Source organism: Ursus maritimus, unplaced genomic scaffold (genome assembly GCF_017311325.1).
Source record: "Ursus maritimus isolate PB19 unplaced genomic scaffold, ASM1731132v1 scaffold_28, whole genome shotgun sequence".
NCBI classification, from domain to species: domain Eukaryota; kingdom Metazoa; phylum Chordata; class Mammalia; order Carnivora; family Ursidae; genus Ursus; species Ursus maritimus.
The window spans coordinates 1,385,158-1,406,845 of NW_024425341.1; the positions used below are offsets into that span (position 1 = coordinate 1,385,158).

Here is a 21,688-nt window from a genome sequence, read left to right on the forward strand (position 1 = left end):
GGAGTGTTTCTCCAGGATACACCAGTGTATCCAATAATTGTCCTCTGTGGTTAACCCTATTCTCCAGCTGCCATAACACACGTACAGGAATTAGCTGCTGTGCCCAAGTACCATCTCCTGAAAACCAGAACATGAAAACAAATTCTGACTCGCAGTAGTTGACCTTTCACTTAGATATTAAATTTCCCTGACCCTGAAACTAGGGGAAAAGGCAGCTGTGTCTTTATGTGGCTTTCCCCCAGTGTCAGCACAGTGCAGGGCACATAGCAAAGGCTCAATGAGCATGTGTTAAAAGAATAAACAACAAAAATAATGTCAAGGTTCAAGAATTTACAATAAATACCAAAAGCAAGAAGTATTCACAGACACTTTACTTTTGGCAATAGATCAAGTTGCAAAAAAGATACGTATGTGGATCTTTATAAATTGTCCCTGTGAAATACACTGCCTCACCATATGGATCGCTGTCTGTATAAGCCCGCATTACTGCGTCCTATGAAGAAAAGTTTGGTGACATGACTTTGACCATACTGGATTTGTTGGTGTTCTTAGCTTGCTCTTCCTAAAAGTAGACCATGTTGACACCTCAAATTCATTTTGGAAGTATTAAGAGGATATAATAGAAATAACTAAACAGTGAAGTACCTGTACTTTCAAACGATTCTACTTCTTAACCACCCCTTCATACTGACATATTGGGGAATGGAATAGCAGCAAAAGGATTTCTGAGGATTAATCACAGAATTTGACAAAAAGAAGAACATCTGGACAGAATTGGGGAGAACGGGCAGGACGAGCCTATCAAACCGATTGTTTTCTGTTTCTTTTGTTTTACAGGGCAGTGCTTTCTAAGGAAGGTGTCCAGTATATCTGATTTAAATTAAAATAATCCTATCCATATATTCTAAATACACAATTTCATAAAGCATTCTTCTCAACACGAAACGTCCTCCTTCCGGCACGTTACCGTTACAAGATCCCACCAAAGCTCACGTTCTGCCAACGGTCAATGTGAAATTCTATTTAAGCGTAAAATAGATGCTATTATTTCTCACTTCAAAGACCTGTACTTCCCATTACTAAGAATAAAGCAGTTCCCTGGCCAGGATAACCGCCACGTCAGACTCCACCGTCTCGAGCTCTCTGATTTGGGAGTCAGCAGCTGTATGACACGTGATGCTCGATATCGATATGCATTATCACTAACCCCCTCCACAATTCCAAAGTAGACTTTTCGTCTAAGGGTAACAGAGCCAACGCGCGAGGGGCTGTGTGCGCGGAGAGGTTTAGGCCCTTCCGCTGACAGACGAACACCACGTGCTGACCTATGTATGCTCTTCCGCGCACCCGACGTACACCTAACACACGTGCTCAGCTTTTGCCATCGAGATTCAAACAAACAGATACTTTCTGAGATAAGGAAAATCCTTTTTTTTCACTCATCAGTATATTTTTTTTATTTTAATGTTTTTTTATTCTATTATGTTAGTCACCATACAGTACACCCCCGGTTTCCCACTCATCAATATATTTTAATCATATTTTCACATCACTAATCATCTATATCATCCTTTTTAATGGCTAATAATAATTCCTTTATCTGGAGGTACCATAATGTTTTAACCATTTCCGATCGATTGCTATTTCGAATTTTTCTTCCATAGATAAGGCTTCAAGGAACATGATTTACCTATATCCTTTTTTTTTTTGTTTTTATTTAAATTCCAGTTAATGAACATGCCATGTAGTATTAGCTTCAGGCGCACGATATAGTGAGTCAGCACTTCCATCCAACACCCGGTGCTCACCACGAGGGCCCTCGATAATCCCCACCACCTATTTCACCCATCCCCCACACACCTCTCCTACTTTACCTTTATCTTTAGACACGAGTCTGATGCTCTCCTAAGAATAAACCCTTATAAGCAGACTTACTAGATTAGAGTATGCACTTTTTTTTTCAGTATAATTGACATATAACATTATATTAGTTTTGGGCGTACAACGTAATTGATTCTATATTTGTATATATTGCAAAATGATCACCGCAATAAGTCCGATTAACACCCATCACCACAGATAGTTACAAAATAAGAAAAATTTAAACATGATCTGGGTATTAGGTGATAGTGGTTACGTATAACAAGGACCTTATAAAGTTGAAATACATATAATATTTGGGGGTATATTTTCCCTTTGCTACTCAAGAGAAATTCTAGCAGGCCCCATAATTCTTTGCCGCTTACAGGTAACAAAGTCCTAAATTTACTTTAAGTCACAAAACACAATTGTGATCCAGAAAATGAAATGTAAAGGTTAATATATTAATGGACCCTTTAAGTAAGGCAAAAAAAAAAAAAAAAAAAAAGGAAAGAAAGACTTCTTGCTCCACCGATAACCCCAGCCAGGATCTGTAGAGGCAGGCTGCCGGCCTCTATCTTTCCTACCCACTTCCTGCCCTGGTTGCTAGCTGCTGTTACTTAACTGCTACTGCCATTAAAATAAAGTGACAGAGGTTGCTGGCTGGCTCCCAATATCCATTAGCCCCTTCCTCTTTACATAAAGAAGCCCAGCTTTAAGCTTGGCCCATTGCTACCCCACGACAAGCTTGGATTTCCTGGCTTCACTCAGAACTAAGCGTGACCCTGTGACTGAACTCTGGTTAAAGAGTTATAAGTGAAAATGATGGGTGGTATACTCTGAAAGAATCCTTAAAAGAGATGGGGCAGACCTTTCCTCTGCCCTTCCTTTCCTCCAGCTGCCTGGAACTTGATGTGATGGCTGGAGCTTTAGCAGCTCCCCCTGACCATGAGCATGAGGACCACATTCAGGGCCATGGGAGCAGTGAAATAGGAGGTTTGCTCCTGATAACTGTGTGGAGCCACCATCCCATGCATGAATTGCCTCTTCCCTGACTTATGCTATGTGCGAGAGAAACTTCTATTTTGTGTTACCATTGTTCTTTCATTTATATGCAGGCAAATGTAACTCCTCCCTAGTACAGAGGGTTTCACATTCTCTGAACCAGCAGCTACTTAAACCCAAGTCCCTGTCTCTTATGGGTAGTTTTGTGGGTTCTCCAGGTGCTCCCCACAAAATCCTTGTGATAGGAGTGATGCATTCAAGTCCTTCATTTGCCACCTCCACCCAAACCACTGAAATTCACTTTATAATCTCTCTGCTGACTGTGCCAAATGGGCAGAGGCCGAACGGTTCCAGGCTGGCTCTCCATCCCTGCGTGGGCCACATCTGGTCCCTGGGAAGCATGCACAATCACTCCAACAAACTTGGCAGTGGGGGTAGCCCTATCGCAGCTGCTCCCCGCTCAGCCACAACACCAAAACATCTCACCGGAGTCAGCACCAGTCCGCGGCGCTCCCAGCTCCCTGGCCGACCTCTCTCCAGGCTGGGACTGAGGGACAGCTCCCCCAGCTCATCCTTCTTCCAGGAAAAGGGGCTGATGCAGACTCACAGCAGCGGCTTCTCCAAATCAATCCCCTTTCAAATCTTTTGTCGATGCTTTTTACACCCTCAGAGTGAAGAAGATTTTCAAGAGCTGTGAACCTGATGTTCCGATATTTCCTTTGAAAATGCCGATTTTGCTCTTTCTCACAACTCATTTTAGCAACTTCTATCTGGTATATCTTGAGGCATTACTCAAACTTTCCAACTCAACTGCCTATGACATCAACAATGCATTACGTGGGGACACACACTTGTGGTAAAACTATAAAGAAAAGCAAGGAAACAATACAAAATTTGGAAGAGCAGTTACCCCTGGGTGGGTGTGGGGGCAGGATAAAGGAAGGAAATAAGCCCAGTAAGCACATGCCAGGGGCTTCAAAGAGAACGTTCTAGATGCTTATCTAGGTAGTTATTCACTTTATTATTATAAGTTAAAATGTGCACACATGTTACATACACATATATTTATTCAAAGCCTATGAATGTAAAAGAACAAAAACAAAATAGTGTCTAAACTCCATAGCAAAGTAATTTGCAGATAAGACTGCACTCTGAGAATCAGGCTGTAAACTCAACACAAAATGGAGGAAGCTGGTCAAAAAATGACTTCCACAAGTGGCTGAAAGATTTCCTCGAAGAATCGGAGTGCTGTTCTTAGCGACTTCTGTCGTGGTTAGTTCTATCTGGATGCAGGGACAGGACAACATTACAGAGTTGCTCACTGGCACCTTAGAGCTACATGTGGCAGAAGAAGTCTGCAAGCCCTCGGAGCTGAGACACAGTCCTGGCCAGAAATTCAAGTGAGCTGACCCCACTGGCAGACGCACGCTGGTGATACCAACACTGAGGGCAGCAACATTTTATAAAGTCTTCTGAATTCTCTCTGCATTACCTCTGTCACAGCCAAAGCAACTTTCTGATTATGCTCTGGCTTCTCTGGAGCTTGTCTATGGGAAAAGAAGGTTCCGATCATGCAGATTTTATTGTTGTTTTTATCAAGGCCATGTTAGCCTTATTATGACTCACGATGACAGCTGATTATTTCCTGTATGCTTATCCCACTTGATCCTCACAAAAATCTTTATCCTAGTGAGAGGCAGCACAGGAGAGTGCTAAATAGCCACAGACACCAAGCTCTGACCCTTAAGAGCTGTGTAACCTTGAGCAATACATTGAACTTCTTGGGCCTCAGTCTCCTCATCTGTAAAGTGGGAGTAATGGTAGCTGCACCTCATGGCATTGTTGTGAGGATTAAATAAGAGAACATTCCTAAAGCACAGAGAGAGCAGCTGTCATGCAGTGAGTACAATACAAATGTTTGCTATTACTCCGTGTTATAGACAGAACAAGCGAGGCTCACAGTGGTAAAGTAACCTGCTTAAGTTCCACGGCTAGTATGTGGCAGCTAGTCTAACCCAAATGTGCTAGGCTTCACGTGCTTAACCCCACGTGCTTACCCCCCATGCTTGTCATCAACCATCACCATAATTATTTGTCAAGGTAAATTAACACTCGTGCCTGCTGGGTCTGCCTCAACCTTGGGGCATGGGGTTAGATGACTTACTCAAGGCCTGATAATAGCCATTGCAGGCTGAAAACACAAGGTTCTGGGCCTTTGAAAGAGAGGACCTGACTCACCAGCTGAGCCCCAGTCGGGCCCAGTGGCAGCTGACCTTCCCCTGGCTATCCCCGGACAACTGTCTCCCATCCTGCCTACTGAATGCTGAGATTCTCAAAGGCAGGCACTGGCTCTGAGTTCTCAGTTTCTAGCAATATGCCAATTAGTAAACATAAAATGTAAATTCTTCCGTAACGCCAGAGAAATTCAGATTATAGCCTCTCTGTCTTCAGCTGGTTGTAAAGCAGCAATCTTTCCTTCAACTCTTTTCTAACCTACCCAGGACAAGGGCACCCTATACCTGTGAAGGGCCTGGGAAATGGGAAATGGTCCAGACATCTTCCTCTGCCAAGGGTCTCCGACCGTCCTGAAGAGAAAGTGCCATTGAACAACAGAGCTCCAGTTCCCACCACTAATACCCATGTGAACTTGGCTGAACCACTTCGCCTCTCTGAGCTGCAGCTTCCCCATTCGGAGAGCAGAAAATTCAGACCAGAAAATCTTTAAGTTCCTTCCATTCTTTGATCTTTATATCTGTAGTTTAATCCAGAGCCAAATGTCATTTTGATTTGACTATATTCAAAAACAACTCAAAATACATTCTCACATTAAGGAGATATTCAGACTGCTTTCCACAATGCATAAATGGAACGCAGTGCCGCTGCTATCTGCAATGGTAAAGGGATAAAGGCACTTTCAAAAACCCCAACATGAACTGCTGGGACTACTGAGAGGGAGAAACCTATTAGCCTGATAGCATACATCACGTGAAACTTACAGCTTGAAAGCTTTTCTCCCTGAGAATAACAAGCAATAAACTGGGCCCATTCCTAACTGGTTCATACCCAGCAGCCCCAGATCACACATGTGAGTGCGTGCGGGCCTGTGTGTTTGTGCACGCTCATGGGAGACTGAAGATTTTTTTAGAAATTTAAACAATAAATAAGAAAGTACTATGAAGACCTCAAAAAAAAAAAAAAAAAGACAACATCCGTGACAGTGGTTGTCTCAAAATGATGTGAGACAGCTTATCAAAGATATCGGATTTAATTAATAATCTTATTTTGGGCCCTGTACTAATTAAATGCTTGCTATTAAATCAATGATGCAAAAAAATTTTTTTGAGATAGACTGTACAGAAGAAATACGTTGAAAAAGATCGTAATGGATCACCACATGGCCCTTGAGGTGATAGTGGCCTGATACCAGAAACTCTTCTTTTTATCAGTAGTATGTAGAAGATGCAACTACTTACTGACTGGCTTTCTTTTCTCCCAAACATCATTATAACTTGTATTTTTATCCTTTAGAGCTATTTTAAGATTCTTTAATTTAGTAAAATTAATTTTATCAGATATATCTGTTCAGAAGCCTGATTTATGCAACATGCAAATTACAGATAATAAATTTCTCCACTCATTTTTAAAAGGTTTCATAATCTTTGTAGTATGACCCTTCTTTTTTTTTTTAGTTTTTTTTTATTATATTATGTTAGTCACCATACAGTACATCCCCGGTTTCCGATGTAAAGTTCGATGATTCATTAGTTGCGTATAACACCCAGTGCACCATGCAGTACGTGCCCTCCTTACTACCCATCACCGGTCTATCCCATTCCCCTAACCCCCTCCCCTCTGAGGCCCTCAATTTGTTTCTCATAGTCCATAGTCTCTCATGCTTCATTCCCCCTTCTGATTACCCCCCTTTCTTTATCCCTTTCTTCCCCTACCGATCTTCCTAGTTCTTATGTTCCATAGATGAGAGAAATCATATGATAATTGTCTTTCTCTGCTTGACTTATTTCACTTAGCATTATCTCCTCCAGTGCCGTGTAGTATGACCCTTCTTAACAGCTCAGCAGTGCTGAACCCTCCTCAAACTTCCAGGCACTGTACTTGGTGCACTGGACTCTGATAGAAGGGGAAAGACAAATGATCAGGAATCCAAGGTACATCGTAGGTGATGGCCAGGCTGATTCTGAAAGATAACGTCAGGCTTGCGCTGAACACTGTGCCTAATTAGACTTCACACAAGGGGAAAAACGCTTTAATATTTAACAAGTATAATGGTGTAATCAATGTACACAAATCAGACCTGATAAGGAATATTGCTTATTAAAGAGAGAGACAGATGGCTCCAGGAAAGGTATCATCATTAAAAGTAAAATCTCACAGGCTCCAACTGTGAACGCCAGCCATGTACTTGCAAATTACCACTCCAGCCCCAGACACTCTATGCATTATTTAGTCCTGTCCTCTTGCTTATAAGTATACCCACACCATAGATTTAATAAAATAACTTAGTTCAAAAAACTCATCTTCGCTATTTCTCAAAGCTGTCTTTTCCTAACCACTCTTTGCCGCTGTCAAAAATCCCACTGAGTCAAGATGTCCAACATCTCTGTTATAATCTTTTCAGTTAGATAATTAATCCTCCTTTTTATTATGTTCAAGAACACTTAATGTGTTGGAAGCCTTCCTGACTCTATTAAATCCACTCAGCCTGCCCCAAGATTATGAATACATAATTTGTTCATAGGTAGCTTTTAAGAAAACATGAAGTAAGCAAACAGTACTTAGGAATATAGTTGAAAACAGGCATACTTATGAACTTCAAATCATAGAGATGTCTAAGGGTGGGTTATCTGTCAGTTTCCCCAAGGCCAGCTTTGCATGCAAATACAAAGATCCTAGAAGGCAACTTGCCCACTCATGAACCCACTTGCTTACCACCCTGTTGACTTTTAAATTGCTGCATGTGTTCATTGCAGGCCTAGTCACGGAGAACCCACTGCGCCTACACACCGTGCTACATACTCCTTGGAGTATACTGGAAACCGTGTCAAGTCCCATCCCTGTGCTCCAAGAGTCTACAGACTCATCCAGAGAGGACACAGAAGCAATGACAGTGCCCACCACCATGTAGTGCCATCTACCTAGGGAGGTACGGTGACAGTCCTGTGAGTAGGAGCTTTCAAGGCAAACAGATCTACCTTCAAATGCTGATTATGCCTGTCACAGTCATCTGACCCAGCCGATATAAATCTCAGTTCCTCAGATATTACTGCATGGGTTTTTAAAAATTCCACAAATAAAGTGCTTTAAATAGTGTTTAGCACAGAGTGGATTTCTTCCTAACCTTCTGCCATTTCTGCAACCCCGGGATGAAATGGGCCTCACTTTAATTGAAAAACCATTTTTCAACCCCTGACTTGGCTGCAATGATACCCATAGCCACATCTTAATTCACTTTGGCACAAACAATCCCATTTTTTATTTGTGTCCCCAAACTCCTCCAGAACTATTCTTACCAAGTGTTTCCAGAGAGAGCATGGATTTGAAGTGCAGAGAACAAAAGATTTCACATTTTAATCCACTAGCTGGATACTTATAGATGAAGCTGAGAGCATTTAGAGTCAATTGGATTCATGAAGCTTATTGCCATGATTTCCATTTCTGATGTTGTCAAGTCAGCAGGAAATAAAAACCAATCCCCTTGGGCTCACAGTGGGCCCTGAGAGCTTACTATCCCCAGGAAAGATGTTCTGCGTGTCATTAAGCCGTACCTTGACGATACAGTCCCTTCTTTGTATTTCACTCTACTGTGAGTTCCTTGAGGTCAGAAACCCCTGTCTTTTCATTGATGCATCTCTAGCCCGGAGCACAGTGCTGAGCACACGGTAGGACTGCCATAACCAGATTCTAAATAACCCGGGGAATGCGCAGTATTTAGGTGGCATCATTGTAAGGGCACCTAAAATTACCAACCAGCTAGCCTTGGTGCCTAATGACGATGCATGACGGGAACAATGTACCTGAGTTCCATTCCTAACAATGGAATTGTACTAAGTAGCTGGGTCAACCTAGATAAGTCACGTTGCCTCTCTGGACATCTTCCTGTCCATCTGCAAACATGGAAATAGTCCGCTCTCTAACATGCTATTATTTCTGCAAAATACTGATGCTAGACCAAATCGTGTTAGAGATGACATTGTTCCTGTTGATGTATTTTTGTCAACCCCATGACTTCTAACTCCAGCAAGTCATGAACCAGACTATTAAATGAAGTGTACAAATCCTCCAGGGCCCACCTGTCCCTTTCAAATATGCGATACTGCCATTTGAAAGGTTTCCAGTTCATCTAGATAAAATAAATAAACATGCCCAGCTTTGTTTGAAGCTTCTCCATTCATTCTCTGACCCTCGTTCCTAAGTGATTAGGAGCAGCAGTATTACCTATCCATTTCCCACTGGCATGACATTTGCCCCAAGAATAACTAGTCACTTAATGGAGACCAGGGAAAGGAAAGAAGCAGGTGCCTCCCATGCATCTCCACCCTAAGCTGGACCATCGCCACAGGTCAAACACCTCCCCATGCCTTCCAGCAACCAGAAGTTTCTATAAAGGACCAACAAGCACCTCCCACCTTCCCCATGCTGGTAGAAAGTATAAATACTCACTGGTCACCCTTTGGCCATCAGTAAAATTCACCATCTTGAAAAGATGGAAGAGAAAGCATAGTCCAGCTAGTCAGTGAGCAAATCATTTCTTCAGTCAGTTCCTGAGGTCACTGTCTTGAGTGGGAGAGAATCCAAAAAGCTTCTAATTCCTACAACTCCTACCTCATTTCCCCCAGATAATGAACATGAAGACACCTGCCCTGTATAAAGGGTCTAAAGAAGTACTGTCATGGTCTCTGTTATCCACACTAATAATGACCCAGGTTTTAGTCCAGACTCATTCTCAGAGGAAGACAAAAAGATAATTCCAGTGAAGCTGGATAAATTTTCCTGTATTCCCAAGGATACACATAGAAAACATCCTCAAGATTTTTAATTACTTAACTGAACAATATACTCTCTTCAAAGAAAAACCTTTTTTGAGACTACTCAAGACCCAAGATGCTCAGATTTTGGCTTCGATAACTATTTGGATTAATGAATCCATTCACAGTCCATAAATTTCATTGCTTTGCATTCAAATGGCCCCTGAGTCTCAATGATTAAATTCCTGCTTTAGGGATTAAGAACGTGTTCACGGCCACAGAGTGAGTCAGCTCTGGAACCCTTTCTCTACCAATCTAGTCTCCTTCTGTAGCAACTTGTCAACACCTTCATCTGGAGGAGAGATACACACATACACACACTCTTCAAATTGACCTCACTCCTATTGTTCAGGCCCAGAAATCTATGGGCCATGAGTTTAGTGAAAAAACAAAAGAAACCTCCCACCAAAGAACATGCTTTAGGTGGAAGCCAGAGCTCACAGGTCGTAGGTACACCCAAGGAATTTCCCCCAGAACACAAGTCTCCTCCCTTGGTTCCTCATTATGTAACCACAGAGGTATTTAAATAAATCTTATTTCTATGCAAATAAGATATCCAAAAGTATTTTGAATTACTTATATCTATGGTGGCCCAAGAAGAAATACTTATTTCCTATCCATTTATGTATAGAATAGATGGGAAATAAGAAAAGGACAGCTACTCTCGTTTGGACATCTAATTAAAGTAGCCAAGGGACAGCAGGAATTCATTATTTAACAGTAAGTCCCAGCCACTGCCTTGCCCCTCTCAGTCTAAAACTGGAAGTTACGCTGCACCTGGTTGGCTCAGTCGGTTAAGCGTCTGCCTTCTGCTCAGGTCATAATCCCAGGGTCCTGGGATCAAGCCCAGGATCAAGTCCCGCGTGGGGCTCCTTGCTCAGCAGGGGAGCCTGCTTCTCCCTCTCCCTCTGCCCCTGCTCATGTGCTCTCTCTCTTGCTCGCTCTTTTCTCAAATAAATAAAATATTTAAAAAATAAAAAATAAACAAAAAATAAAACTAGAAGTTACATAAGCATACCAGAGGTGGTTTTCTGGGCTTGGTGTCCATACCCAAGCATCTTCTCATAGTGACATACACATGGTGGGTGTTCAAGACATCTATGATTATAATCATCTAGAACTTAAGACATTAAAACTAGCCAAGAGTAGAATTAGAAAAATCAAGTTCCAGGGCAGATACAGACTGTTCCTCCTAGTCTCCCAAATGCTCCTTGATCCTTCTTTTCTCTTCCATGCTTCCTTTCTGGGGGCCTTTGTAGTAATAACAGCCGGTATGCAGTATTTACCATGTGCTAAGTGGTTTACATAGTTACGTAAATCAATCAGCAGACCGTCCAATACAATAAGAACTATTACCTCGTTTTATAGATGAGAAAACTGGGATGTAAGGAACTCAGGAACTTGGGCAAGATCACACAGTGAAGAAAGAGCGGAGCTGCAAAGCTGGGTGAATGGACTCCAACCGCCAACCCCATTCTCAGGGGCTGCTCCCTCATTCAGCTCACTGGTTCCTGCACTTTCTGACTTAGAGTGCTCTGCACATACCCTCACTCTCCTCACCTTCCCAAGAACCATATGAACTAACTTGCATTTCATTTCAAGGTCTATTCTTCTTCCCACTAAGCTATCCTTCTGTTGTTGTTGTTGTTAAGTTTGCTTGTTCATTTCAATACACTCTACTCATTCTATAAAATGGGCTTCTGAAAATTGCAGTAACTTGCTTTAAGCAGACTGTTCTCAATTCGATACTGTTTTTAAATGTTCTGCATTTTTTTAAAAAACCCTGAATCAAGCTTCTCTTGCACCTGGGCAGGTTCTGTTTGCTTATTCACAGAAGGGCTGGTTTATGTCTCTGTGCCAACGCATAATAAATAATGAGTCGAGGCCTCCTGCCCCTGGCTGAGGTAGACAGTCCCGAACTGTAATGATTTTGTAAAACCCGCATTCCCTCCCTACCACACACAGCATCTACCCTGGACACCAAACAAGGCGGCTCATTATCATAAAACCACGAGGAACATCTCTCTAAAAACATTCCCTGATCTTAAAAACACAGCCCACTCTAGAGAAATGCCAGCAGGACTCTATACTGGGCCCTGAGCACCTGGCTCCCTGCCTTCCTGTGAAAAAGATCTGGGTGTATATAACCACAGCTCCAACTGGAACCAAAAAAAAAAAAATAAGCTTATTTTCCTGCGATTTCAGCTACCTCTTGAAGATCAAGAGCTGAACTGGCAACAACTAATAATTTTGACTTAGCTTCTTGCTAAAAGAGGATGCACTGCTTTTGGAAAAACCCTGCAGCAGGAGACCAAGGAGCTAGAAGCATGTAATAGGCAATGCACCAACTTGGGACAGAGAAGGGCTGCAGACCTCCTCCTGGCTCTGCAGCAGAGCCCAGCCAGCCTAGAGCCACACTTCTGAGCCTCGTGACTCAACCTCGCGCCTCTCAAGGACAAGCTGCTCGTGTTCGTGCCTTGCTCTCACCTAGATCCCAAACCCTTTCAACTCAACCCACCTCCAGTTTCACCTCTGGCTTATTCTAATTTTCATGAGACCTGAGTTCTCAGCTACTCCCCAAAAGAGTCTCATGCTCATCTCTTGGACCCCTTACTCTACAGCATAGGCAGCTATTGGGCTCCAAGCTGCCTTTGCCTCCTGGAATTCATCCTCTTCTGGCCACCCGTGTAGCAACCCAATGTGATAGGAACCCTACACTGGCAGCCGCTCACGCATCGCCCAACAGCAGGTCTGTCCCAGGCCCCAAGAGGGAGAACCAGAAAGTCACATTTTAAATGAATTCATCACAGTCTACCTTAAATTTAGATACTTTTTCTTTTTTTTTTTTCTTTTTAGGTATTTTTATCTCTACCATGCCCCCTCTAAGGGGGTGGGAACAGGAGGAGAGGAAAGGGAAACAACGAAAAGAGATAAGAAAGAAGGAGAATGAGGTGCCTGGGTGGCTTAGTCGGTTAAGCGTCCGACTCGATCTCAGCTCAGGTCATGATCCCAGGATCCTGGGATCAAGCTCTGCAATGGGCTCCCTGCTCAGCGGGGAGTCTGCTTCCCCTCTCCCACTGCCCCTTCCCCCTGCTCAGAGGCTCACTCATGCACCCTTTCTCTCTCTCTCTCTCTCAAATAAATAAATCTTTAAAAAAAGAAAAGAAGGAAGCAGGGGAAGAGCACCGCTATCCGTACCAGTGCCTACTACCTCTGGTGGCTTGGCTCCTTCTCTTTACAGCTCCTTTAATTCTTGCAACAGCCTATAAGGTATTATTACCCCCACTATGCACACAAAGAAACTAAGCCCTCAGAGATGTTCAATCGTGGGAGCAGGAGCCCCAGTCAGTCGGTGGTGGAGTTGGGATTCAAAGCCCAGGACTGCCTGGCCCCCAAGGCTCAAACACTTTCCTCTCCACTGCCTTCCAAGCTGTCTTCCACAACTCGCCACCTTTGTGGTGTCCTGCAGAGCACCTTCATCTAAGGGGCGAATAAAGAGGATGTGCTGAATGGATGCATGAATGGCTGATTCCAGCCTTCACGCCTTAATATTCTGCAACCCACACACTTGATTTTATTCATATATTCTGCTTATAACACGCCTGCAAAGTGCCTTGATAGGAAGTTAAATGTTGTACAGAAATGAGTCGTACCACATTGTATTGTATTTTGAGCTACTAGAAAAAACTACACACAAAAATCTATAAATAAAAAAAGTGCTGAAGCAGACTTCCTGATAAAAATTCATTTGTCATCTTGCTCCATTATATCCAGAAATGGATATAAATACAATAATCTAAGGAAAATCAAAGTTTTCACATTTTGTTAACCCTCGGAACGCTCACGTGTTTTCTGGACTGCCAAGGCAGTGAGTACTCATGCCGGAAAAGATGGCACAGAGGGTTTTTTAAGTTTTTATTTAAATTCCAGTTAACATACGGTGTAATATTAGTTTCAGGCGGACAATGCAGTGAGTCAGCACTTCCATACAATACCTGGTGCTCATCACAACAAGCCCTCCTTACTCCCCGTCACCTTTCGTGTCCATCCCCCCACCCACCTCCCGTTTGGTTACCAGCAGTCCGTTCTCTAGAGTTAAGAGTCTGTTTCCTGGTTTACCTCTCTTTTTTCCCCTTTGTTCATTTGTTTTGTTTCTTAAATTCCATGGTATGGTATTTGTCTTTCTCTGACTGACTTATTTTACTTAGCATAATACTCTCTAGCTCCATCCATGTCATGGTAAATATTCTTGAATGGCAAGATTTCCTTCTTTTTTATAGTTGGGTGATATTCCATTATCTCTCTCACAAGCGCGCGCACACACACACACACACACACACACTACATCTTCTTTATCCATTCATCAATCAGTGGACACGGGCTATTTCCATAATTTGGCTATTGTGGATAATGCTGCTATAAACACTGGGGGGCATATATCCCTTTGAATTAGTATTTTTGTATTTGGGTAAATATCTGGTAGTGTGATTGCTGGATCTTAGGGTAGTTCTATTTTTAACTTTTTGAGGAACTCCACACTGTTTTCTGGAGTGGCTGCACCAGTTTGCATTCCCACCAGCAGTGCAAGAGGGCTCCCCTTTCTCCGCGTCCTCAAAGATGGCACAGAGGTTATGAGCTTAAGTCGTACAGCCAGACATGGCAGGTATGAACTCAAGGCCCAGGCACAGAACTCACAAACTGACCTGGGGTAGTAATACACCTCTAAACCTTAGTTCTCTCACCTGTAAACTGCAAATACTAATAGTGCATGCTTCCTAAGGTGGTTGTGCTGATTCAATGAATGACTCACGGCCCACACTTAGCAGAGCAGCTGCTGTGTGGGTAAGTGCCCCTAAGTGTTAGCCATTTTTATCACCTGAGGAGAACTATAACGGAAGTGCGACAAGAAACCTGAAATGAATCACTTACCTTCGCAAATGTTATTACAAGCACTAAATTCACCTAAATCATCTGCTCCAGACTGTGGTACTAAAACGATCTACCCTGAAAGCAATACCATCAGCAATATGAAAATAATAACAATAACCACCAACAGTGATATTTACTATGTGCCAGGCACTGTTCGAACCACTTTCCAGACAAGAGCATCACACACAGTTGTGCCCAGCAGGAGGTGAGCGGGGCTGAAGTCCAGTCCACTCTCTGTTTACCGTGCCATATACCCTGGCATGGGGTGGTCCACTTTAGCAAATCTCTAACAAATGGAAGACAGAAGGAGAAAGTCACTTTTGAGAGTACCCAGGACCCAAGTCATCATTTCAGTAATTGCATAACAGAGTAGAGGAGTATGCCCCGAAGTCACCAGTGAACAACACGTATTACTAAGCTGCACAGCCATGTACCAGGTGGGAACATGAAAATAAGGCAAGCCCTAATGTTGGGTAGAAATAGTTCCCACCCACCTCCTCCCGCCTCCTACTTCCCTCTTCCTACATCAACTCAAATGTCCCCGTGTGCGATAATGAAACAAAATATCGTATTTGACCCCAGGATAACCAAATGTTGTATTTTGCATTGTCTAAAAACAACAACAAAAATTACGTGTGTGGCAAGGTAATGTTTCAGTAAGTGATAGGTTCCAAACACTGCACTGCAAACTCTAGCAAACAGTTACCATTTCTGTCCCTCCAGGAGGCACCTCCCCAGAAAAGACTCCTAAAAATGACTCCCAGGTATAAAGACGTTCATTTCCTGCCACCTCAAACATCTATAATCTCGGTCAGCTCAGGGGTTCTTGCCCAAACTAAAACCCCTCATCCTGGATATAGCTCTATACCTATCATTGTGGTTTAGACCCAGTATCAGCCTGGGAAGGACAGACAGGGGGACGCCACACCCTCACAAGCTGGATGTGTGAGGGTGAAAACAATACTCTTCCAGTTCCGGAGAAGCATCAGTTTATGCAGACAGGATCTGTGTAACTTTGTGATATGCTCGTAATCCTAAAAATAATCCAAACATCTTTCACTTAATCAAAGAAAAGTGATAATAAAAATTATCTATGACCTTTACACAAAAGTTATTCCTCTTACGCAGTTCCCTAAAGAGTCCAGATTTAGACCTTGGAAGAGAAACAGTGAAAAACAGATTGCCTTGTTTTAAAATTCCACCATGTAAAAATCAGAATTGGATGTCCAATAATTTTTTTTAAAGATTTTATTTATTTATTTAACACAGAGACAGCCAGCGAGAGAGGGAACACAAGCAGGGGGAGTGGGAGAGGAAGAAGCAGACTCACAGTGGAGGAGCCTGATGTGGGGCTCGATCCCAGAATGCTGAGATCACGCCCTGAGCCGAAGGCAGACGCTTAACCGCTGTGCCACCCAGGCGCCCCAGGATGTCCAATAATTTTTTTAACTTAGAGTGTTCTGCTAAGAGAAGAAACTCCTTGATAAGAGTTTGGGCCTATAATGCAATGCTCCAAACTCCTTTCTAACTATTGTTAATTTTACTTTAAAGACTGATGGTGTTTAGTTTACCATTATAATTAAATTTCACAGAAAATCTGTAATATTCTCTTATTCATTTGCAAACAATATGGCAATATTTTCAGTAATAATGTGTGCTTACATATATTTTCAGTATTTTTTTCTACCAAATAGCAAATTACATCTGACAAAAACACCAACACACCTTTGAATTGTTCAACAGTCTCAATGACTAACTTCATTCAAATTAGAATTTTGAAATAAGAAATCTTTTCAAAAACTCACAGAAGAAAAGTGCCTTTCAATGACGCATCTTGGAATGCAATAAAACATATTTCTTAAAGCTGGAATTTAACGTGGCCCTCTTTTAAGAAGAAAGAAAGAGAGAAAGAAAGGAAGAAAGGGACACCAGAAGCTTCTACTAGCAGGATAACATTCCTTGAGAAACACCTTTTATTATTGTTAGGACTACAAGTATCTATTTAGGAAATAGAGCAATTTTAAACACATTAAAAGATAAAAAAAAAAAATAAGCTTCTCCAAAGACATACCTAAAAACTTGAAGCTACACTAACAAAATCATATATTTACTTCATTAGAAAGTTTTTTAAAAATCATATATTTGAATATAAGAACGTGCAAAGTAAAAAGCCCATCCTTAAATCTCCTTTAAACCTCTAAAGCGATTCTAAAATGGTACCAAATCCATCATTTAAGATGGCTTTCACTTATTTTTAGGCCTTTGGTAATGCTTTTCACACAGGGTTGCCCTTTTGTAATAAAGTATTCCATGTCAAGAACCGAGGAAGTTTAATTCCTTTGCTACCTTAAAGGACAGAATAATGGCAATAAATGCCAGCCCGGGGTGATACACTATGCAGAGGAGGCCCCTAGTGGTGGAGCTGCTGCTCCAACTTGGCTTTATACGTTTTCTAAGACTGCTTTATCACCAGGGCAAAATCAATAGGTAATAAAGTCTACCCAAGCTTTGTTTCTTTAATAACCTCTATTAGCCCTAATATATAGTAGGGCCATCATTTAGAATCCCAAGGTCCTTTCATCAGGACTATATATATATATATATATAACTTCACTACATTCTGCATCTCCTGAAGCCCGTACGCGCTGCTAGGCACAGAGCTGGGCATGAAAACAGGGTACACAGGAGAGATGAGCGCCTCACACAGCTTCCTTTTATTTCTCTTCAACGTAATCATGTTAAGGACAGAGCTAGAACGATATGAGGACTGGGAAGTACAATTCACCATCATATGCCCTTGTGATGGGTTCTTACCCACAGGAAAAACCTGAAAACCTGAAGTATTGCCCACCCCAGCCTCGAAGGGTCAGCTCCTCGCTTTCAATATATATGCAGGACAGCATCTGACGCTCTTCAACAAAAGGAGGTTGAGTGAATGCACGAATGGAAAATAAGATTGCACAGGATTTTTAAATTTAAAAAAAAAAAATGTTGAAACATACCAGTGTTGGGGATTCTTGAAAATAAAGGAAGACAAAGGCAAGAGACAACATTTACGAAGTATTTAGTGTGCTCCAAACAGCGGGATAAGTTCCTAAATGCTATTTCATTCCGCCTAATACCTCCATAAGGTGAGGAATATTATTGGCATTTTACGAAATAGGAAACTACAGCTGGGAAAGGGTAAGTGACTTGCCCAAGGTTATACATTTGATAAACGGGAGAGGCTGCTTGGAGCCCAGGTACCTGGGATGGCAAAGCAAATGTTCCCTTTGCTGTAACTTGGTGAATCCCAAAGTTTGAGATTTTCCTTTGAACCCCATTAATACAGCTTGCAAGCAGACATATGAGATTTGGAACACAAAGATGAACAGAATTAAAGCATTTCGATTCTGTATAATTTAGAGAATGTATAGTATGGTAATTCGATGCAGAAGAATTATTAAATATTTATTGGGTAGGGGCCATCTCTTGCTTTCCAGGAACTGACATTCTTTGGGAACAAGATACAGGATCCCCTATCCTATTAAGCACTATTACACTTGTTCAAGGCACTATTTATGACTAAGGCTTTTTTTTTCCCCCCTATATGCTTCTATTTCCAAGTTTGAAAGACTTTTCTCCTTCCAATTAGCAACATGACAGCACCACCCAGGGCTTATTAATGCTCACGGTGCAAGTAATACTACAATAATTATGACTACCTTGTATGAACAGTGTTAACAAAATCCAAGAAATCTGGGAGAATTAAATTTAAATTTCTAGTAAAAAGATGTGAGAGAGCAGTTAATTATCTTTATTGTCTAGACCTATCTAACGACATTTAAGTAAAAACTACTCCAAGACTTTGAAATCAGAGTAAGAGTAGAGTTTGCGAAATAACCACCCTCGCGTTTATTCGTGTTTCCCAAGCCTCATTGTTTCAGCATGTACAGTGCTGTGAAAATCTCTTCCGCTCCCACCGCTCTTTCTTTGCACATCGATGGAAAGATAACTTCAAAATCACCGACGTAGTGCAGGTGCAGGAAGTGTCGCGGAAACAACTTCGCCTTCTCTTTGTACCGCTTTCCTCCTCCTCCCGGCCCTTCAGAACCCTCACCCCCAGACCATGCCCTCGAAAGGCTTCTCTCCACTGACAGCACAAAACACTTGCTCCGGATCGCGCCGACCCTCGGACACACTCCCCGCGGCCCCGCTCCAAGGCAGGCGAGCACGCTGCCCACCGGCCACCCTCGGCACGCCCCCTCCACCCTCTCCATCACGGCAAAAATAATACACCAATACCAGCAAAGTAGTCACGCGGGCACGTGTGAGGCTACTTTTTCAGTAGGTGTTCGAGAGAGCAATTAAACAGGCAAAGGCCACGAGAAGGGGTGGCGAAGCCAAAGTGGCCGAAGTGCGCAGCGGCCGCGGACCCTCCCCGGCGGCCAGCTCCGCGCCCTCGCGCGTCCACCTGAAGGCGCCGCGCCCTCCGCCGGGCCGAGCCGCCCCAGCCCCAGCAGCCGCCGCCGCGCCGAGCCCCCTCCCCCGCCGGCGCCCGCAGCCCCCCGCGGCCGGCGGACGGCGGGAGGCCGGGCGCGGCACCGTCTCCCCGGCGGCACGAGCCGCCCCGGGGTCGCGGGCTGGGCAGCGCGAGGAAGCGGCGCGGGGCTGTGCGGACCCGCGAGCCGCACCGACGCCCCCGCGCGGCTCACCACACCCGGCGGCCCCGGGAGGGGACCCGACTCACCCCGAGGCGCCCTCCGGGCAGCACGGCCGGCCCCCGCTGCTCCCAACGCCGCCGAACTTTCCCTCCTGCGCGGCCGCCGCGGGCTCGGCTCCACCTCCCGCTCCGGCAGCCGCGGAGCCTCCAGGGACCCGGGGGGCGGGGAGCGGCGGCGGCGGCGGGCGGGCTGATCCTCGGCCAAGCCCCAGCACCCCGCCGCCGGGTGGGAGCCCGTGGGCCGCGAGCCTGCGCTGCAGCCGGCGAGCGGGGGTCGCGCTTGGCCTCGCCCACCCGCTTCCCCAGCCGTCCCTCTGCAGTGCGTCCCTCTGCCCCGTCGGAGCGGGGCGCCCTGGAGGTAGCCTGTCCCCTCTCTGCAGGGGGCACGCCTGGAGACCGGGGGTCCCCTGCAGGTGACTGGCACTGAGGTCTGGAGAAGTTGAGGGAAGGGTCCGGGACACTGCGGCGCGGCCGGAACCCCAGGGGAGGGGTGGTCGGGTGTCTTTCCACAAGTTCGTGGTCCTTCCCCCTTTCTGGACAGAGTTCCCCAGACCCCTCCCTCTGTTTCCCTTGCCCTCCCTGGGCTGCCCTCCCCTCCATGGGCCGGCTGACTTACCAAAACTTTGTAAATTGGACTTAGGAGAATTAATCCTGTAGTCGGTGCCTTTGCGGCCCTGGTCAGTTTATAACATCATCCCTAGAGAACCTTTATTGACAGGGAAGGTCAGAAACCCTGTGGCTCTGCGACCCCACCACTGTGGAGAAGTGATTCTGTAGGGACCCCTGATGGCCACTGCGACGCCTAGGAGGGGAAAGGGGAGAAGGACGGAAGTCAGCAAGTGGTCTATGGAGTCATAAAAGCCCCTCACGCAAACATACACACCCTCAGGGGCCACAGGGGCCTTTTATTTGTAAGTGTTCCAGCACTTCTCTGGGGGGAGAGAGTTTGGGGGTATTATGTTCCCCAATTCTCACTATAATGGAGAAGACTAAGGAGGAATCAGCTGGAAGAGGTCATCTCGCCACTTACAGGTGCAACTTGCAGAGTCCCCCTGGTTGGGCCATAGAAGAACTAGAGCTAGAAGCCAATTCTAGGACTCCTGGTGCAGTGCTCCTTCCACCGCCTGACCAGCAGAAAGCTCAAAGCCTCATGTGGGACGTTTCCAGGCACCAGACTTCCTGTGGGCACAGGAGGCAATAGGCAGTCCTCAAGCAGCCAGCAAGCACTTATTTACCTGCAGGAAGCATCCCTGAAGCAAGCCTTGCTTCCTACCAGGACTCCCTAACACAGCAGGCTCATCCTTCTTCCAACCCATTCTGCCCTGGGACTTCAGGTGGCTCTGTACCCACCGCACCCCTGAGTGGGCTACTCACCCTTGTGACATAAGGCCCCCACAGCAACTCAACTGGGATTTCAGAAAGGAAAAGAATTCATTCTCAAATGAGTGAAAAATATAGCGTCTGTCTTGTTACTGCCCCCAAAATACTGCGAGGTTATGGCGGTCATAAATAAATGGCTAACTTAGCGTCCATGTACATGTAATTGCAAGTCACTGGCCAAGCCTCCTCCATTCACTCTCACAGCAACCTGGTGAGGCAGGTCATAAGACAATCCCCAGTGTGCAGATGGAGGGGCCACATGGGGGTTCAGTTAGTGGTGAGCTGTGCAAAGTTCAGAGCCTGTACAATCAAGCACTCTGGGTGATCAAGTGACCACTTCAGAGCCTTTCCAGACGTCACGGACACATTTCCACACCTTATGTATTGATAGGGGGGTTGCTAAAGCATCTATTTTCTTTCCTCCTTTTCTTCCATCTCTCTGTTCAGTGACGTCTCCAGAATCTCTATATAATAGGGCTTAAGGGAGGAATCGGGCTTGGAAGATGGGCCAAAGACTTGAGGAAGGGCTGCTGTGCTGGCAAACTCGTGGACTCAGAGTCTAGGTTCGCAGAGACTGGGCTGGGGAAGGTGGAAGAGGCAACATCATGGCTGCAACCGTCTCTCTTCTTGTCATCTAGAAGAAAAAGGGAAATCACTTCAGGATTAATTACATTTCCTTTAGGGGCGCATGACATACTTGTAAAGGTACCTGAAGAGGTTTTCCAAATATATCAGTGCAGCAATGTACGTATAATATGTATCAGTATGT

General features: G+C 44.4%; 1 protein-coding gene across 2 annotated transcripts in view; it reads right to left on the reverse strand.

Annotated features, from left to right (window-relative positions):
* CSGALNACT1 (chondroitin sulfate N-acetylgalactosaminyltransferase 1) overlaps positions 1-19,685 on the reverse strand; it is a 326,516-nt gene extending 306,831 nt beyond the window's left edge. The window contains exon 1 of one of the 2 annotated variants that reach the window (XM_040643187.1): positions 19,567-19,685. The gene's annotated coding sequence lies outside the window, so the exon portion shown is untranslated. Of the gene's footprint in view, positions 1-3,351; positions 3,674-19,566 lie in introns of those variants that run through there. The other variant, XM_040643186.1, reaches the window with a different exon arrangement.
* Between the last annotated feature and the right edge of the window lie 2,003 nt (positions 19,686-21,688).